Below are 20469 nucleotides of genomic sequence, written 5' to 3'. Positions count from 1 at the left end.
CCACTCCCACCATTACTACCAACGTAGTGGACTATGTGCAAGAGCTCCGAAAAAGGATGGTACTCCTGATTGGACAGGCTAGTGAAAATTTGAAGGCAGGGCAAGCTCTGGTGAAACATTGGTATGACCAGAAGGCTTCCCTCATCAATTTCACACCTGGTCAGCAAGTCCTGATCATGAATCCTATAAGGTCTAGGGCTTTGCAGGACAAATGGTCAGGCCCTTACACAGTGGTGGAGTCAATGATTGATGTATGATTGATATTTTATTTCTATCCCGCTCGTACACAAGTGTTTCAGAGCGTGACAAGGCAAGGGAGGGGAACAGGGGCAAAATAGCGATCTTACTAGGTCCAGTGACATTGAGAACACCCAAGTGCATGGAAGAGGGGGGAGGGGAAAAGTGCATGGAAGGGGGGAGAGGTGGAAAGTGCTAAGCAGAGGAGAAACAGATAAATAACAATAAATAAATAATAAAGGCAACAAACAGTGGTAATGCAGCCAGCAATTTGCAAGTGCTAGGTTTAAGGCAGCAGACAGGGTAGGTCTGATAAGTGCAGGAAGAAAAAGGAGGGGCTGTATGGGTATAGACACAGACCCCAGTGAAAGGGGTGGCCCAGAGGCAGTGCGGGAGGGTGGCAGGATGAGCAGGTACCTGGGCCCAAAAGACAGAGGGTGGCCAGGTGCACGGTGCCAAGGGAGAACAGATCAGCAGGGGAGAGGGGGAGCGAAGGCAGAAGAAAAGAGGAAGGTCTTGAGGTACTTCCGGAACCGGAGATGGTTCTCCTCACGTTTTAGAGTGGCAGGGAGACTGTTCCAGAGGGAGGCCCCAGCCGAAGACAGAAATCTACCCCCAGCTCGTTTCTTAGAAAAACGACTGACCCTGAGTGAGTTGGAGGTAGAGGAGCGAAGAGTACGAGAGGGGAGGAATTTGAGGAGGGATAGCTGAAGGTATTTTGGACCCAGGCCCCAGAAGCCTGGTGGACAATGCAGAGGGTTTTGAATTTAATCCTTGCATCCGCTGGGAGCCAGTGGAGAGATTTCAGAGCTGGAGAGATACGATCCCAGGGCTTGAGGCCAAGGACAAGTCTTGCAGTCCTGTTCTGGATTAGTTGCAGAGGGCGGAGAGTTGAGGCAGGTAGATTTAGAAAGAGGCTGTTACAATAGTCCAATCTAGAGAGAGCCAGAGCTTGGGATACCATGAGCTTCTGAGGGAAGGAGAGGAAAGGCAGAGTACCTCTGAGGAGGTGCAGTCAGAAATTTGACTTTCTAGAGACCTCAGAGATGTTGGCAGAGAAGGAAAGGGTGGAGTCAAAGATGACCCTGAGGTTCTTAGCCTCGCAGGTGGGGGTAGGAGGAGGGCCAAGGGAGGCCGGCCAGAGAGTGAGGGGAAAGGATGGTGAAGGTGTGCCGTTGAGGAGGATCTCCGTCTTGCTGGCATTCAGACAAAGATCATTGGCGGCACACCAATCTTGTATGGCAGTTAGGCAATCAGAGATGAGAGAGGGAGAGGAGGTGGCAGAGGGCAGCTTGAAAATGAGTTGAGTGTCATCAGCGTAGCACTGGAAATTTGAGCAGAAAATGGCAATGCAGTGGGCGAGAGTTGCTAGGTATTGGTTGAAAAGCCAGGATGAGAGGTTAGACCCCGTGGGGAACACCACAGGTAGAGAGGAAGATAGATGAAAGGAAGGACCCAAGTTTGACCTGGGAGGGTCGATCTGAGAGGAAATAGGTCAGCCAGGCCAGAGCCTGATCAGTGATACCCAGGTTTTCACAGAGACAGTTGAGCAGGGTGGTATGGTTGACCGTGTCCAAGGCAGAAGAGAGATCGAGGAGGTTGAGGACAGATGGAATGTTAGAGTCAAGGTTGGTGAGCAGATCTTCACGGATGTTTAGGAGAGCAGTTTCCGTGCTTCTGGCAGCTCTGAAGCCAGACTGGTGGTCATGGAGACAGCCAACCGAATTGGAATGAAGGTTAAGCTGAGAGATGGCCAACTTTATTCAGGAGTTTGCCAAGAAAGAGAGTAATGGAAATTGGGTGATAGCTGGACAAGAAGGATCAGCTGTGGGTTTCTTGAGAAGAGGATGCACAAAGGAGTGCTTCAGAGGGGAGGGGAAGGATCCAGAGGCAAAGGAGTGGTTGCAAAAATCAGCAAGGGCCGGAGCAAGGGTGGCAATGTGGTCCTTGATGGTTTTAGAGGAACAGGGATGAACCTGTTTTGAAGAGGCTTCATAGATCGGACTTGTCTAGCAACCTCGTCAGGGGTGAGAAGAGGAAAGGACCAGAAGGATGGTGGGAGGGTGGCTAAAGGAGGGTCAGCAAGCACAGATGAACAGGGAAGAGGAGGGGTGTGGGTGGAGAGGGTGAACAGGATGTCCTGGGTGATGCAGGGTTCGCCAGCTCCTTGTAGATTTTAAAGAGTTGTTAGATGCCGCAGAGACACAAGCTTGAATATGGACTCTCTTCTTGGTGAGGACAGAGAGTCGGTATAGCTTTTGTAGCAGGCGGCTGGCCTGTCTGTCAGAGGATGAACAGGAAGTCCTCCATTTCCTCTCAGCTGCCCTACACTTACGTTTAAGCTAGGTCAGAGTCATACCAGGAATTGCACTTGGCTGTGGACTTCAAACGGATCCTCATGACAGGGGCAAGAGCATCAAGAGTATCAGAAATTGAAGAGTAGAGCAGAGACAGGGCTGTGTCAGGATGTGAGACAGCCAAAGGTGGAGGGGGGAAGAGAAAGTGGAGGCAAAAACCTCACTGACACACGCTTCGTGGGTTGAATGTCTGATAAGGTAGGTGGCAGTGTTGGGGTAGGTTTAGCTTGGGGGGAAGAGAGGGAGAGAGGAGAGGAGTGGAGGGAGTGATTGCTCCAGCAGAGAGGAGTGGTCAGAGGGATGGAGAGGAGGAGGTCAGAGGAGATCAAGACATCGAGTGTGTGCCCTGCAGAGTGAGTCGGGCCAGAGGGGAGGATGGACAGGGAGAGGGAGTCGCAGAGGTCATGGAAGAGTACAGAGGAGGAGCAAGGAGAGTCTAAATGTATATTTAGGTCACCGAGGAGGGGGAGTTGAGTGGTAGAGGCCAGGAGGGATGAGGAGAGGTCTGCCCACTCAGAGAGAAATTAGTTGATTTGACCAGGAGGCCGGTAGATGGTAACCACAGTAAGAGAATGGTTAGGCGAGAGAGAAAGTCTACAGACAAGGCATTCAAAAGAGGAGTAGGTCTGGGTGGGAATGGTAGAGGCAGGAATCCACTCAGGAAAGATCAGGGTTAGAGACCGGGAGGAACTGGGTACTGAGAGGATCTTGTAGCCATCAGGGAGGAGAGTGTCAAAGCTCGTGACAGAGCTTGCTGTGAACCATGTCTCAGTAAGACCAAGGACATCAAGGTCTAGTTCTTCAAGGAGGTGGCAGATGTCAGAGGAGTGTTTGACAGCAGAGCGAGAGTTGAGAGTGGCAATATGAAGAAGGTTGCCAGCCTTAAAGGCCCTACAGGGAGGGGAACAGATCAGAGGTACGCCATGCGGAGGAGAAAGAGCCCTAGGAGGGGCAGAGGAGGAGAGAGGGCAAGGTAGCCAAGGGGGGAGAGGAGGGGACAGCAGGAGATGAGAGGAAATTGATGAGGCGAGGGAAGCGCCTATCAAAGAGGAGGAGATTGGCCTGAGGGCCTTGGACCATGACAGTGCCATTTAGGTAGACATTAATGATGACTTTAGAGGAGTCGAAGGAAGCCATGAAAACTTCCCAGCGAGTGCCACCATTAATGGGAGAGGAGGAGATAGGGCAGAGCACAGAGACCATATGAGGAGTCCATAGATCTGGCGAAGGAGCGACAAAGAGGATGTCGGTAAGGGTCTGTCTGAAGGAAGCATTGGAGTAGGTGTCGGCGATAGGAAGACCAGGGTTAGAGGCCAAGATATCCTTTTTGAACTTAGTGAGAAGGGAAGGATAGTCAATGGAGAAGCAGTTGGAGAAGATAGGAGAAACAGAAAGCGCAGTGGGGGTGGAAGCGAGCAGAGGATGGAGATCTTGGCTAAGGCAGGTAGGTGTGGGACAAAAGAGAGTGGTGAGGTCACTGGGCTGGCAACTTACAGAGAAGAAACAGTATACAAGCAAAATACAGAGAATTTCGCAATGGGCAGCAAGATATGACTTTGTAGCACAAAGCAAAAACAGCAAGATTTGACATTTTAGTACAAAGCAAAAACAGCAAGAATTGACTTTTTCAATCTTGGAATCGGATGTTAGCAAAGGGTTTTAGGAAGCACTGCACAGCAGGATGACAACATGGGAAATAACAAGCAGAAAGAACAGTGATAGTCAAAGGCAGTAGAAGTGAGTCCATAAGGAAGGAACTAACCGATAGTTCTGGAGGTGGCAAAGTCAAGGCAGTCTGGATTTCTTAGAGGAGTGAGGTGGCAGCATCATTGTGGTTAAGGTGCAGGGAGGACCCCAATTAGCGTTCCGGAAGCAGACAGGGAGCAGACAGGGGCCTTGGAAGTGGGCCTTTGCTGAGAGGGCCGGCTGAAGCATGCCGGTCCCTGATTGGCTGGAAGAAAACACTCAGCAACCAATGGGAGTGCAGCACAGGGAGAGGTGATTCAGCACAGCCTGCCTACACAACAAAGAAAGCCATCTTGCAAGGGCCAAAAACAGTAAAATAGGCAGCAATAGTAGGAAAAGATGGGTGCTTTCTAAATAGCAACGCAGCTCCAGGTATTAAAAAGCTCAAAAAATGGCTGCACGATGAAAATGCCAAATAAAACAGTCCTTTCCAACAATATTATGCACATTTCCTCTATTTTTCTTTATTGTTTTTGAATTTCGATTTTTCAGGTTCAATAATTCCCCAGGAGGTGCAGTAATGCACAGAAAGTGCACCTACCTTAAGGAATGGTCAGCATCCAGGCACAAACTGACCACTGGGTGAGGTGAACTATTTGGTGGACCTTGGAAGGCCTGGACAGGCTCCAAAAGTGTTCCATGTAAATAATCTGAAGGCTTTCATCCCAAGAGTTGAAATCGCTGCACTGCTGCTGGCTTCAGATGTTGAGGAAGAGGAGTCGGAACCTCTCCCTGACCTGTTCCAAAGCAGTCCTTCAGACAGCTCCATTGAGTGTGTCCGAATGGCCCCTCACCTGACTTCTGATCAACAGGCTGAGGTGAAAAGTTTGCTTAGGCAATTGTCCCCCTTGTTTTCACAGTCCCCTGGTTTGGCACCTTGGTGCAAACATAACATAGACACAGGAGACACTGTACCTACCAAAAGTAGGGGATACAGAATGTCAGACAAAGTAAGGTCTTACATTAAGACAGAGGTCAACCAAATGTTGGATCTTGGGGTGATCGAACCCTCTAGTAGTCCTTGGTCCAGCCCTGTGGTTTTGATTCCAAAGGCAGGTACATCTGAATTGAGGTTCTGTGTGGATTACAGGGCTCTGAATGCTGTCACCAAGACAGATGCACACCCCTTGCCAAGTACAGATGAGCTGGTGGATACTTTGGGTGCCTCCAAGTACCTCAGCACATTTGACCTCACTGCAGGCTATTGGCAAATAGCCCTTGCAGAACATGCCAAGGAAAGGAGAAGACAGCATTCTCAACTCCAGAGGATCTTTACCAGTTCAGGGCAATGCCTTTTGGGTTGAAGAATGCCCCTGCCACTTTCCAGAGGCTTGTGAATCATGTGTTGAATGGGTTGGATGAATTCTGTCTTGCATATCCGGATGATATATCAGTTTTCAGTGCCAACTAGGATGACCGTGTGAAACACCTTGGGATTGTGTTACAGGTCTTCAGAAGGCCCAAGTAGGTGGAGGGATGATACAGCCTCTAACCAGTAAAGTACAAGCGGTACAAGACTGGCCTACCCCCACTACACAGACCCAAGTGAGAGCATTTTTAGGACTCACTGGGTACTACAGAAATGTCATGGCAGACTATGGTACCATAGCTGCCCCTCTGACTGCTCTCACTACTCCAAAGAAACCCAAGAAGGTAACTTGGACTGAAGAGTGTGAGAAGGCCTTCTATGGCTTAAAAGACTCCTTGTGCCAGGCCCCTGTTCTCAGGGCCCCTGATTACCAAAGACCTTTTATTGTGCAGACAGATGCCTCTGACAATGGGATGGGAGCTGTACTATCACAAGTAGATGAGAAGGGTAAGGAACACCCTATTGGCTTCATTAGTCGCCAGCATAAGGACAGAGAGCTCAGATGGTCCACAGTAGAGAAAGAATATTTCTCTGTTGTGTGGGCCCTAAGGAAGCTGAGGCCCTACCTCTATGGGACCCACTTCACTGTGCAAACTGACCATAAGCCCTTAAAGTGGCTAATGAACATGAAGGGATAGAATCCAAAGTTGCTTAGGTGGTCCATAAGTCTGCAAGGCTTTGACTTCACTATTGAGAATAGGCCAGGTATCCAACATAGCAATGCTGATGGGTTGTCCAGAATGTTTAACCGATCTGAAAAAGAAACTCATCCAGGGGTGGATTAGTTCCCCCTGTCCTTAGTCTGGGAGGGGCGAGTGTTAGGAAAGATTTCATAATTGTATGTAATTTTCCCTCCATGTGTCAACCCCCAAACCTTTTGCTTCTGTTTAGACACCATTGACTGACTTTGCCAGAGAAGCACAGCCTTCTGCTGCACTCCTCTGGGCTTTCTCTCACTTTTTATAGGGAAACTGACATTCCCCTAAGACAGTCAGTACTGGGAAACTTTGTTTCCCTTAGTCCTTTCCTCATGTTGCAGCTTTTGTGCAACATGTAACAAGTGTGCAATGTATCTTACCATACAGCACACTTGGGTATCTAGTCATTTCCAAAGGCCCTAGAAACTCTTGCTGGACTTTTGATGAACTGTGCAGATGTGTCATGGACAGGACTGGTGGCAGCTATCTTTTTGCCTTATTTTTAACCCTTGCCTGCCATGTTAACCACGTTAACCGCGTTTGGCACAAATAGGTGGCCTGGCTCCAAAATGGCCATGCCACGAGGTTCTTTGTCCTGTCCTTTGGCCATCTTGCCCCTTTACCTTCCCCAGGTCGAGTCGACCCGGGTTAGTCCTTATTTGCTCCTGCACTTTCCCACAAATCCCAATGCTTTCACGGGCTTCTGCATGCCTTGTGTGTGTGCTTCCAGGATGTGGGCTGGGATGTCTGATCCCAATACACATCCTGGGTGCCAGAGAGTCTGGAATGCCCTGAATGCCTGTGACCATCATGGTACATGATTGGTCCACGTATGGAGTGTGTGTTTGTGAGCAGATCTCCCATTGGGTCCTCTCCGTTTTGGCACGAAGGGGACTTTGGATAAGAGGAGGTTGAAAACACCGCTACCATGTCAATCTCCTGAGTTCACACCAAACAAAGGAGAGGAGCCAAGTATCCTACAACACAAAGCCGAGTCGAGCAACCGCCGGTGACCCGCTGGAAGGTTTGGCACCCTGAGCCCGCTGTCGTCCCGTGGGACCCCTCTTGATCCGGTCGTCCTAGAAAGTCTGCGAAGACACTTCGACCCATTGGATTACTGGGACCAACTATTCTCGGCACCTTCACCAAACCCTGCAAGTAAGCTTTCTCTGAAGTGTCCCTGGGCCAACCAGTGGGCTGACCAGCTTACGCAGGACCTTTGCTCTGTCTCTGCCATTGTTTCGAGGAGGCCCTCGAAACCTGGTATATTGCTAGCTCTGTGTCCACGGCACCCTCACACCGAATTTCGTACACTTGGCATTCCCAGGTCTGAAGTGAGACGAGTGTGCCAGGACTGGAGTAAACGCGGTTACCGTGTTTCTGTGCCGTGGCAACGACCTGTGCAAGTTTGTTGCATTTGTGACCCTCTTGCCCCTGAAGCCTGCTGCAGTGAAACTGGGCCGATTCCTCCACCCCGGAGCGGAGAAATCGCCACTGTCCCGTTTGGGAATCATCGCTGTAATTTGGGAACTACAAGGTGCTGAGATGTCCTTTTTGCCGCATTCGAACCTGCTAGCGAAGTGGACTGTACTGGCGAAGTTTGGGTCTGCCTGCATCGGGGACTGGTGAGTAGTCCTTATCCCAACCAGTGGCTCCTAGCGCAGGAGCCCATTTTTACACATGAGTGGCCCCTGAGGGCCCCTTTCCTTTCCACAGCTATTGCGAAATAGCGACTCCATCCCGCACTCTCAAACTGCCTCTGCCCTCAAGTAGAAGTCCTTCTTGAATAGTGGGAACTTGTTCTGCATCGCCTCATCCACCTTCCTGAGCTGCTAGAATCCTTGAAGAGACCTATCCTGCCCATTGGCACAAGCGCGTGCATGTACTATTGAGCACAAGGCTCCTCTCTTCGTAGGGTTTGGACTGCCTCTTAGTTAGGTATATTATTGATGTGGAAATGGGTCTAAAGATTACCTGCACTGCCTGTTTTCTTCCCCTCCAGGTTGTCAATATATTTTGTGCGTTTAACCCTTTAGACCCCATTGGTCTTGTATATATATTGTATTGAGTGTGATGTATTGGTTTACTTAGTGTTACTGTGATTCTTTGCTATAGTCTATGTTACAAAGGCCCTGTAATAAATGTGTCTATATTTTTAATATAACAACTGTCTGGAGTAATTTGTAAGTATCCTTGCTTTGCATGCTCATTGAGGTCTTTCAGTCACCCTCACCCCTCCTGAGACTTAGTCTTGACAGCCTGCCATAGCTTCCCTGATTGGTCTGGCTGGTCATGTCCAGAGGTTACCCTGTTCCAGGAAACTAGGCGGGCCTTCTGAACCTCTGCTCCTCCAGAACAGAGTTCAGAAATCCTTCTTAACAGGCACTATGACTCAAAACATCAAAAAACTCCAAGTATTTAAAAGCAATGCCTTCCGGGCCGCTCTTAGAATTCCAAAATCTACCTATATTTCCAAATTTAGACAAGATGCACATTGGCTACCTATCCAGTAACATATTAAATTTAAAACTTTCACCCTCACTCATAAATGCTTAAATGAAGTAGCACCAACCTACATCGCTGACAAAGTAGTTAGATCTCAGACTAACAGGCATACCCGCTCAGCCAATAAGAACTTACTAGCCACACCGAAATGTAACCTACACAAAGCAGGAGGTGGTAGCTTCCCCACACTAGCTGCGAAACATTGGAACGCCCAACCTACCAATCTTAGAGCTGAAAATTCCTTATGGAAATTCTGCAAACAACTGAAGACACACCTCTTCACACAGGGACTCTCCGACCAACCTATTTAATCATGCTATGTAAACAAAGGAACGCATCTCTAATCTGTAACATACCTGTATACTTGTAACTGTAACAAAAATGTAATGTACTATACTTCAATGATCAATTATCTGCAACATCATGCATTACTATGTAAGATAAGCGCCCAGATGCCTCCGGGTTAGACGTGCTATATAAATGCAAAAATAATAAATCCATTGGAGGATCTCAGAACCCTCCACATACGCACCAACCAAACCATTCATAAACATGGTGGCAGGGGACCTGATACTCTGATCTGGTTTGGCTGAAGTCTCCACTCTAGCTTTCTCGAGCTGGATTCTCTAACATTCAGTGTCCTTGTTCTTAAATTCAAGATCCCTATCTTTGAGTATCACTTGCTGTGCCAACTCCTCGTTCTTAAGTTCAGCTTCAGTTTCCAACTTTTTATATTCAAAGGCCAATATTCAAGTTCCAAGGCATTGCCTGAAGACACAATGCTGGGTTTTGGAACAGAGGCAGCAAGAGTGGTGGCACTCCCAGAAACAGATTCAATAACAAACCCAGGAGCAGGGTCCTGAAAGGAAGCGCCCCCAATTTCAGCACGATCCTCCCCGCAATGAGAGACAATAAGGGACTCTCCCGTACTGGGAATAAGGCCAAGACAGAGTGCGGGTGAGCGTAAGTGGAAGTTTATCCAAAGAATAGGGCATGCAAAGAACTCTGCAACCTCCGAGAGCGCTCTGTCCGACAATAGCAAAGACAGGCGTATTTCTAATACAAAAAACGTCATCAGAACCTACACACTATAGGGGGCACAAGTTAATTGGGATTGGGTGGCGTCGACTAACTATAGGTGTTGCTGCAGCGTGGTTGGTCTTGGCGTGAGGACGTCACTGGTCAGCCTCGTGGGTTGGGTTGGGCCTGGCAGGCCAGCTTGAGGTCATCCGAGCGGTGTTGGTATGCTGGGGCAGCCTGTGACAAAGATGAATACCTTTCCTGACTCGTTTGCCCTAGGCCATGCACACTGCAGTTATTCAAGAAACGACATTTAAGTTCATCAATAAATCGCTCAGCAGTTTATCTTATAAAATAAATGCAACACATGAGGAATGCACCTCGTGAGAGGTCTGGTGGTTGTCGGTTGGGGTGAGATTTACCTGTGTCCTATTGACCGGTATTTTAGGTCGAGGGGCTGGGCTCTGGGGCCTGAGCCGAATGATACATGTCTGTCTGCTGCGTTAGAAGTTATTATATAAATGGGTCTCTGTGTCTTGTCCCAGCGTTGGGGGTCGTCTTTGCACGGGGTCATGATTCTTGGGGTGGTCTAGGGGGGTTGTGGGATTTACGAGAGGGTGCTGGTAGATCTGTGGATTCAAACGTGGGTTTATTACCGTGCTGTAAATAACACAGGTGGCGGGCTGTGGCCTTGGGTGCGGTACCGGGGCCTCTGACTCTCTGAAGCGGCTCCAGCTTGGTTGGGGGAGGTGAGGGAGCGCGGCACATGCCTTAGCTTCTTCATCTGGCAGGCTTCGTAGGGTGGGAGGGAGAATGGCCTTGCATATATTCACAAAGGTTTTTTCCTCGTGCGTTGCTGACTTTTGAATGCAGAACTTTTATAATGTTTTGCCTTATTTTGATCTTATTTAAACACACATCTATATTTCAATTTCGTTACACATTTCTTTAATACATTCGGTCCGAGTACCTTCTCATTACATGGTATTACATCTACTACAGTGTTTAAGTATTTATATACATTCGACGGTACATGAGGTAGAACTATATTATGGACCACAGAGATTGACGGTTGCCACTATGGGTGACTTAAGAAGACATATAGGGGTTCATGTGTCTACATATGACTTAAAGACACTTTCTCTGTGATCTAGCAGCATTAGTACAGTCACAATGTGAAGTCATATAAACATTTCACTTTTATGGCTAATTCATAGTTTGCAGATTCTGTTTAAGAAGAGTAGTTCACTAATACCACTACTTGAATTCATTTCTGCGTCGCCCTGGCCTCGCGGACCAGGTCACACGGGGTGTAGTATTACATTGTGGATAACAGACTGTTACAGTGTTAATATCTGGTGTTAGCTCGTACCCAACTTTCTCATGGGAACGCGCTCGCGGCGGAGCTGCCATGGTGCTGCGGCGGCAGAGATGCATGAAAGGCCCTCCAAAGGTGGGGGCCGCGCTACAGTGCGCTGAACTCACGCCATCTTTGCTAGACAAGATGGCTTCTAGGCCTAACTGAATTTTGGTATATGCAGGGAACGGATACGTGTGGGCAATGTCGTCGGCGGGTGAACCCTCCTCCACCTGGGCCCGGGTGGCATGAGGGGACGCCCACCGAGTCATGGTCCTCACCTGGGGAGAAGGCTGCAGGTGAGGAGGGCCTCGCGGCCAGTCCTCCCCTACATTTCCCCCCTTTCGTTACTAAAGTAACGAATTCTTTAGCTCTTCCAATCTTCTACATTCTTGTTCCTCTATCACTGCGTCATCCCATGCAGGTGTTCCTTTTCTAGGCATCCATGCCCTACATACCCCCCTCAAGCTCTCACCTCTTCTAGCATACTCGTCTGGTGTACATGTTAAATATATACAGTCACCAGTTTCTTCCAAGTCTACCCAGACCTCCTCATACCATTCCAGTTCCACATCTCGGGGTTCTTTGATAGTGGTGTGCCATAGTTTGTCTACTATGTACTTATCACGGTACATAGGCACTAACTGGTACCTGGGAGTGTTATCTGTTCCTGTCTGTACATGTACTTCTTGTGTCGCCCTAATTGTACCACCAGAGTTGCCCATTGTCACCATCATCATTGCACCGTTAGGGACTGCGTTAGCACAACATCGGAGGCCCACCTGGCACAGGCAAAACACCACGAGGAGGAACACCACAACTGGTATCAAGAACTTCATTGCCATTCCAAGCCATGAGGGAACCCAGGAGAAGATATTGTCGAACCATGAGCTATCTTTAGCCCCACCTTCCATCTTCATCTTCTCTCCCAGGTTATGTACTGCTTCAATGACGTGGGACAGGGATCCATTTTCTGCGTCTTCAGAAGGTACGAACGTGCAGCAGGCACTTCCTATTTTTCGGCAAACACCTCCGTCCATCGCTGTTAACAGGTCCAGAACATACCTGTTCTGCATGGTCATCAGTCGCAGAGCTCGTAGTTCCACCTTTATTATGTTGAACCCTTCTTCAGTGTCATTGGCCAGCTGAATCAGTTCCCACCGTGTGATCTGGAGCCATTTTGCATTTGCTCTTGCTTGGACACTTGAAACTAGTGAGGCAAAAAATATTTCCACGGAGCTGAACAGGCGATACCTGTCTGGGATCTGTGCCAATAAATTGGATGATGCTTGTGATATGTAGTTCGATGCTCGCTTGTTCCGTGATAGCTCCTCTTCCTTCCCTCCGGAGGACAGGACATAGAGGTGCGCTTTTGCAGTGGGAGAAGTTGCACCTTGGTTCACGTTTCCTTGCGTCCTTTTATTTTCGTCGACGTGATTTTCTGGAATCACCATTAGGGCCGAGTGCAAAGTGGCCATTGAGCAGCTGCCACTCCATGCCTGGGGAAGGTGCAAGTAAGCCTGATTCCCGCATACCCAGTATGTGTCCATTAGCGCTGCTGTTCCTTTTTTCATGTCTGGGATGGTGAGAGTTTTGTTACAGTTTTTATTCGTTCCCATTGCCACTTTTCCTTCTCCCTTGAAACATAGTTCATTTTTTATTTCACTTTGTAGCTTGAAGGGTTTCTCCATCGCTGTTACCCATGTTAGTTTAGAGATGTGTTCTTTCCATATTGGTGTGCACGTTTTTTCCATCCACCGCAGCTTGTCTGGTTGGACACCTCTCAGTGCTTCCGCTTTGCACAGTACTTCTTCATCTTTCCATCTGTTTTCGGAAAACAGTGTCCCTTGTATTGCAAAAAAGGGTTCTTTAAGACAGACCACTCCAGACGCTTTTGGATAGCACGTTTTGTCGTTCTGTATCATTTTGAAAGAGACATCGTGTGCTTGGAAGGTGTTCTTTATTCTACACAGTGTGAGATGAAGGAGACATTGGGCATCCACAATGGGCAATTCTCTTGGCAACAACACTTTGGGTGTGCCTGATGCATGGGGGATGAGCGAACAGACATAACAGCTTTCATTGGTTGTCTGTTTAGCTGTTGCACTCATATCTGCATACCATTTATTTGCTTGGTGGGGGTGTCGTGGGTCTTCCATCTTGTCTAAGCCTAACCCATAATACTCATCATACCCCCTCCTACTTGTCTCTCTTCTTCGCCTACTTTTCTCCCTCCTCCTATACCTTTTAGTTTCGATAGGTGAAAAAATAGGCCCTCCTTCCTCCTTCCCACCCCCCTTTTCCAATTCCTCATATAGGAACTTGTGTTCTGTCATCGTAATTACTTTTCCATTTTCCTCAATAAACAACAAATCACTGTTTTGTATCGGGGCGGGAAGGGTAGTGGGGCTGTTATATATTTCAGGTAGGGACATTGTGTCATTTTCCATTTCTTTTTGGAAATTTCTTGATTGTGACAGGGCAGCAGTGGGTGGTGCAGTATAGTAACCCCATACAAAGTGTGATCCATCCCAGACCAAAAAATCACCTTCTTTAATATTCATACTTGTAGTTGAATTCGTCCCAGGGGCCAGGGTGATGTTACTCCCCCCTCCCCCCTCGTTCATCTCGATAGAGATGAACGCTATGAACCAATATGTCACCAGGCAAAATATTGATATGAAGAACACAATAACACACATTGATAAACCACATTCGTATGAATATGTAAATCTATCTACTAACATTTCTCTAAATCTAACAAATCTATTAGTTGCAGGCTGCCCATTGGATGCCATGGTAAATCCTGTTTGAAACACAAAAGTGCATTAAGTACAAGCATGTAAACATTTCTAACGTTGTGACGTTGTTTCGACAAAGTATGGGAGTGGGTGGGGGAGGGGGTGTGTCCACAGACAAGGTAATTTTACAATCATTACTATCCGTACATTATTTCATATATAAAAAAGGAAAGTGAAAAAAAAAACTTCTCCAAAACCAAAAAACCCACAAAAACCTTCAAAAGTTGTAAAAAGTATATATATATATACATATTTATTTTAGTACACTTGCCATGCGCCAGTCGCGTTCAATGTTCATCACTTAATGCACACAAAATTCCCATCATTCATTCTGCACAACTCCATTGTCCGCTGTTGCCTGTGCCTCGTCCTGTACCTCACCTTCCACGGCGCTATACGCCCTGCGTACATCTGTCAAATGCACCCAATATCTCAGGCCCTTCACCTTTACCGCCGTGGGCGTGCAAAACACTACCTCATAAGGGCCATGGAAACGTGGTGCATTCCACCTTCTCACAAAACTTCTGACATATATGTAGTCGCCTGGCATCAACTGTGACTGTTTGTCCGGCTGTGTTACTGCTTCTGTTGCATTTCCTTCCTCTCTTGTGAAGGGCGGGGCAAGTTGTTTTGCAATTACGCGCGCTGCTTGTGCTAATTTTTTCAAGTAGTCGGTAAACTCCTCACCTAATACCGCAGCGCTTCTGTGTGCATCAGAACGTTCACGGAGAGGCGAATGTGTTGTGTGCATTCTCCTTCCCGTGACGATCTCGTGTGGGGATAAATGATGGTCTTTGCTTGGCTGATTGCGCAATTCGAACAGGGCCAGAGGTAGGCAGTACATCCAGGTCTTTTTTAGGGAAAAACATAGTTTTGACAACCTGCTTTTCAGCAGGCCGTTCATCTTTTCCACTACGCCATTACTTTGAGGATGATAAATTGAACATAATTTGTGTTTTATTCCCAATAATGTAGTCACTTCCTTGAACAGTTCATTAACGAAATGAGTGCCGTTGTCTGAGCGAATCACGTCGCAAATTCCCCAGCGCGGGAATACTTCCCTCACTAAGAACTTTGCGGCGCTTTTCGCGTCAGGACGTGCACAGGGGCCCGCTTCCACCCACCTTGAGAAGGGACATACGACCACAATCATGTAACGAGCCCCATTGCACCTTTCTCCCATATCTACATAATCGATGTGGAGCTCTCTAAATGGGCCATTGGGTTTTGGTATTGTACCTCTCAGTGTGCGTAATGTCATTCCTGAGTTGTAAATTTGACATGTCGTGCATTCCAATGCCAGCCTAGTGATGTGTTCCTGGAGGCAAGGTGCAAACCAATCCTCTTGTATCTCTGCCACTATGTGTTGCTTAGCATTATGTGCAGGGAAGTGTAGTTGTTGAAAGGCTATTTCTAACAACGTAACTGGCATCACTGCTTTTCCTGAACTCTCTTGTCGCCACAATAAGTCTGTTGGTGATTTGCTGCATCCTCTCTTAGTCCATAGCAATTTTTCTTCTGCACTAGCTCCCTCTTGCAGCTCTAGTATTTCTTGTGTGAGCATCATGTTATATCCTGTGGGGACCTCTTGGCTTACTGTGTGGTGCAACATGTACTCCCCTACCTCACCTTTCTGAAAGTATGAAGCTTCTTTGGCGGCGGCGTCTGCTGCCGCGTTTCCCAAAGATACAAGATCTGTGTTTGTAGTATGGGCTTGGCATTTCACAATTGCCACTGCCGTGGGGTCTTGCAGTGCCTCAATCAATTCTTTTAACAATTCTGCGTGTTGGACAGGTGTTCCATCTGCTCGTCGAAACCCTCTCCGCCCCCACCGTGCCAGCCCTCCGTGTACTGTGGTCGTCATGTATGCTGAGTCTGTGTATATTGTTACTGCGCACCCCTTAGCTGCATGCAATACTTCTATTAGTGCTATTAGTTCTGCTGCTTGGGCTGAATAGTGTGATGGGAGGCGGTATTGCACTAGTGTCTCATATTCACCTTCCTCTAATCGTACCACTACCATACCCACATGTTTCTCTCCTGTCTCCATGTCAATTGAGGCCGACCCGTCCACGAAGTACACCTCTCCCTCGTTCAGGGCATTCTCAAAAACCACCTGATCCTGACCCTCGTCACCGGTGTATGTTGCACAGTTGTCGTTCTGCATGTCTTCTATTGTGCACGCCTCCGTGATGAATGTGGCTGGGTTTACAGTTTTACATCTTACTATATGGATGTTTGCACTGGACAATATTATCTCATATGCTGTGGCGCGTTGTGTTGTTAATGTGCTTTTTGATCGCTCTAATATTGCAAATAGTGAGTGTTCCACAAACAGTGTTACTGGACAGCCCATTACTATTGTGGCACTTTTTTCAATGGCGAACGCGGCAGCAGCGAGAGATTGCTCGCACGCGAAATGTCCTTGCATTACTGCGTCCAGAGTGCCGCTATAGTAAGCCAGTGGCTTGTGACCCAACGATGTCTTTTGTGTCAGCACTGCGGTCATCAGTGTTCCCTTGCAGTGTGAAAATAAGAAGAATTCGCGTCCATAATCTGGGTTTGCCAGAACTGGAGCGCTTGATATTAGCTCCTTCAGTTAGTTAAATGATGTGTTCATTTCTCCTGTCCATTTTATGTGTCTGTTTTCCTGTTGTGCTTCTTTAAGTGCCTGTAACAAGGGCCTTGTATATGCTGCGTAGTCTAATATCCAAGCTCGGCAGTAGTTGCACATGCCCAGGAATTTTTGCATTTCCTTTACTGTTTTGGGCTCTCCAACGGCTCTAATTGCCTCTGCTCTGTCTGGTATGATCCGTTTTCCATCCTTTGATATTAGCTGTCCCAAGTATAGGACCTCTGTTAGGCAGTATTGTAACTTACCCTTATCCACCTTGTACCCCTTGTTGGCCAGTAATGTCAGGAGTGTTATTGAATCCTTTCTACACTCTTCCTCGCTCTGTGCACAAACCAATAAATCGTCAACGTACTGAATCACCGTACTTTCTACAGATAGGTTCCCTAGATCCTCATGTAATATCCTGTTGAATATGCTTGGGCTTTCGCAATATCCTTGTGGTAGTCTGCAGTGTTCAAATCTCCTCCCCCCTAGTGTAAATGCTGTTAAGTACCTGCTCTCTTCTGCTAAGGGGATCGAAAAGAACGCATTTTTTAAGTCAATAACTGTGAAATGAGATGCTGTTTTTGGGATGTTGCATAGTATTGTGGCCGGGTTCGGCACTAGAGGGAACTCTTTCTGAATCACATCATTGAGTGGGCGTAAATCTTGTATCATCCTCCAGGAACCTCCCTTCACCTTTTTGATCGGGTAAATGCATGTGTTGCATGGGGAATTTGAGGGCACTATTATTCCTTGTGCTAACAGTGCCTCTATTGTCTCCTTTATTCCCTCTTCTGCCTCGCGAGACAATGGATATTGTCTCACCCGGGGTAAAATTGCCCCTTCTTTCAGTTTTATCACCACAGGTTGAACTCCATGTAATAACCCTACATCATGGGGGCCGTTCGTCCATATGTTAGTTGGTATTAACCTCATGTCATCATCAAAAAATGTATGTGGTGCTCCAACTACTGCCATTAATTCAATTGGAGTTTCTCTGGCCGTAATCACGATGTCACATGGTATTGCTAGTTCCATTACTATTTCGCCGTCTGTCTCGGCGTCTGAAAAGAGCTCTTCATCTGACAGCTCTCGCAGTGGGATATTTGCATTTGTACACAGTACTGTACGCCATTCGCATCCTTCCATGTCAATCCCTATTACACATATCCTTTTTGCTGACACGTGTACTGCGTGCAAATCCAATGATAGCACTGCCCCAGTGGCTGTGTCGGGGCACACTATGGGGCGAAAGAGGAACTCAGCTGGGATCCTCCAATCCATTCTTTTTAGTTCTGGTACTATGAGGGCCAATGTTCGCATGCCCTCAATAAACACCTCCTCGTTTTTTGGTAATCCTCTAATTTCTGTGATGATTGCGTGGCCCTGCATTACTGCCATTATGCGTAGAGGACATATGCCCGGTGTTGAACATACTATACCACTTTCTGTAAATGATATCGTCATTGGAGAGCGTTCATAGTACAGTAAGGGTGCCTTCACTGTTTTCCCCCCCACCGTTACATCCAATTCTTCTGTGTAAGGAACTTCAATTACAGCCCCAGAGAACCCCTGCGTCTCTAACGTCCTATTAGATAGCGGGAACCGGCCCTCTTTAATGCATGATTTCTCCGCTCCGGAATCCACCATGAATATGAATTGCTTGTCTCCTATCTGCGCCCCTATCAATGGTTCCTCTGATGCATTGTGGGTCGTAGATAGAACTGGACACGCAAGTGTTCTCTGTGGGCTGTACTATGCGGGGTGTCTCATTGCCCCTCCCTGATCAAAAATGTTCCCCGAAACTACTGATACTCCGCTGTAGGGCGCGGGTGCGGGGGCTCCATTCGCTACTGTAGCGAAAGTGTTACCTGGCATGTATTGTATAGTGTCATTATCCTGTGGGTGATTTTGTGTTCTGTACTGATGTCCGTGTAGTTGTGCGTTACCTCTTTGCCCTGCATTTCCTTGTTGTTGGTGCTGTCCCATGGGGAGGCCGTATGGGCTCCCTGGGTGTGGGTGACCGTACTGTTCTGCCTCCTGGAACCCGTTGTTTTGTCTGCTTCTGCACTCCCTCGAGTAATGTCCCCACCTCCCACAGTTCCAGCAGCTCCCCTGTGGACCTCTGGGACCCTGCCATCCATTTCCTCCCACTCCACCATACCCTTGTCCCCCTCTTCGGCCCCTGTACCTACCTCTACCCCCTCGTGGGGCCCACTCTTGCCACATTGGACCTCCGTTCTGCTCCTGCTCAGTCCACTGTCGTTGTCCTTGTCCTGCCCAATTTGCTGCTATTCTTCCTTGTATTGCTATTTGCCCCTCCTCTCCTTCGTCTCCCTCCCTCATGAGTGGGAGCCCTGCTACCGCTGCTGCAACCTTCACCAGTTTTGATTGTACCAACTTTGCCTCGTCTGCCAACCTTTTCTGTGCTACTTCCCTCTCTCTCTCTTTTATCCTTTTGCAATGGTGCACTATTATACTTTGGATCTCTGGCCACCCCTTTGCCTCAACGCCCGCTATTTTATCGAGTGCCTTCTGCACCTCTTTTGGGAGCCCTCTCTTAATGATAAAATAAAATAGAGATGTGGATTGGTGCCAGGGTGTGCCCGTTTCCGCTCTCCACATCTCCTGCACCCGGAGAATGTAATCCATAGCATCCTCCCCGTCATTCATTGTACACTGCATTACTGACTGTAAATCTGGAGTATCTGGGAACGTCTCCCGCAGCGCATCCCAAACCCGTGCCCGCACTGTATTAAAGGACGCTCCATCATGACGGTCACAATCTAATGTCACGGCCGGGAAACCAGCCTTAACCCATACTCTGTCTGCTTGATCTCCTACTGCTGATACTAGTAGGCTTTTCACATCGCCTACTGCCAGCGGTATGCCGGCAGTATGTTTCTCGAATGCATATATCCACTTGCTCGCCCCTCCGGACAATGGGGGCAATAACTTCATCAAATTAGCTTTATCCATCTGGGCCCAGGGTATATAGTTTGGTCTTCTTCCCCCTCTGTGTATTAGTGGAAGTTGTAATTTTCCTTTTAACGTTGCGCCCTCACCCACTTTGGTCGTCGCTGACCCCAATGACGCCATCCTCCCCACTCTATTCCTTAGTCGTCCCATCCACTCGTCATCTATTGTTCCTAGCAAGCATGCACCGTCCAGCTCCTCGCTTTCCCCTCCTACTGCCATACTCAACCTATCACTCTCATCTATTTCGCCTCGGACATCACATAGCAGGTCCTCTCTGATCCCTGTCTGCCGTGACACATCACCGATGCTCCCCTCTGGTGTTTCCACCTGTATTATTCTTGTCGGTTCTTCCTCAATTCTGAACAATATTTCACCCTTTTTCCATCCTTCCTCAATTTGTCTACTTTCACTTGATGTTCTGGATACACGTCCTGATCGAGTGGGAGTGCATGCTGTACGCTCACATATGTCTTTTATTCTTGAGAGTTCATCCTTTGCTATCGAGAGCCTCGATTCTAAATCGCTCGTTAGCTTTTCTATGTCCCCTCTCTGCGTGCTTGTCTGGGCACGCTCTCTAGTGCTTTCGTATGGTGGGGGGGCTGTTGGTCTTAGGGGTGTAGTAGTTGTAGGGGGAGGCACATAAGTAGGATCACTATACCCTGCTGCGGGGGCTGGTTTATGTAATATCGGGTACAAACTAATCACCTCCGCAGGTTGTTCTGTATTTAGCTGTTCCTTTTCCTCTCTTGGAATCATCAGTGGGTTATCTGTGGTGGAAGGTAG

Source organism: Ambystoma mexicanum, chromosome 3q, assembly GCF_040938575.1.
Source record: "Ambystoma mexicanum isolate Mex_15411 chromosome 3q, UKY_AmexF1_1, whole genome shotgun sequence".
In the NCBI taxonomy this organism is placed as follows: domain Eukaryota; kingdom Metazoa; phylum Chordata; class Amphibia; order Caudata; family Ambystomatidae; genus Ambystoma; species Ambystoma mexicanum.
Note: the sequence above shows the minus strand (reverse complement) of the source record.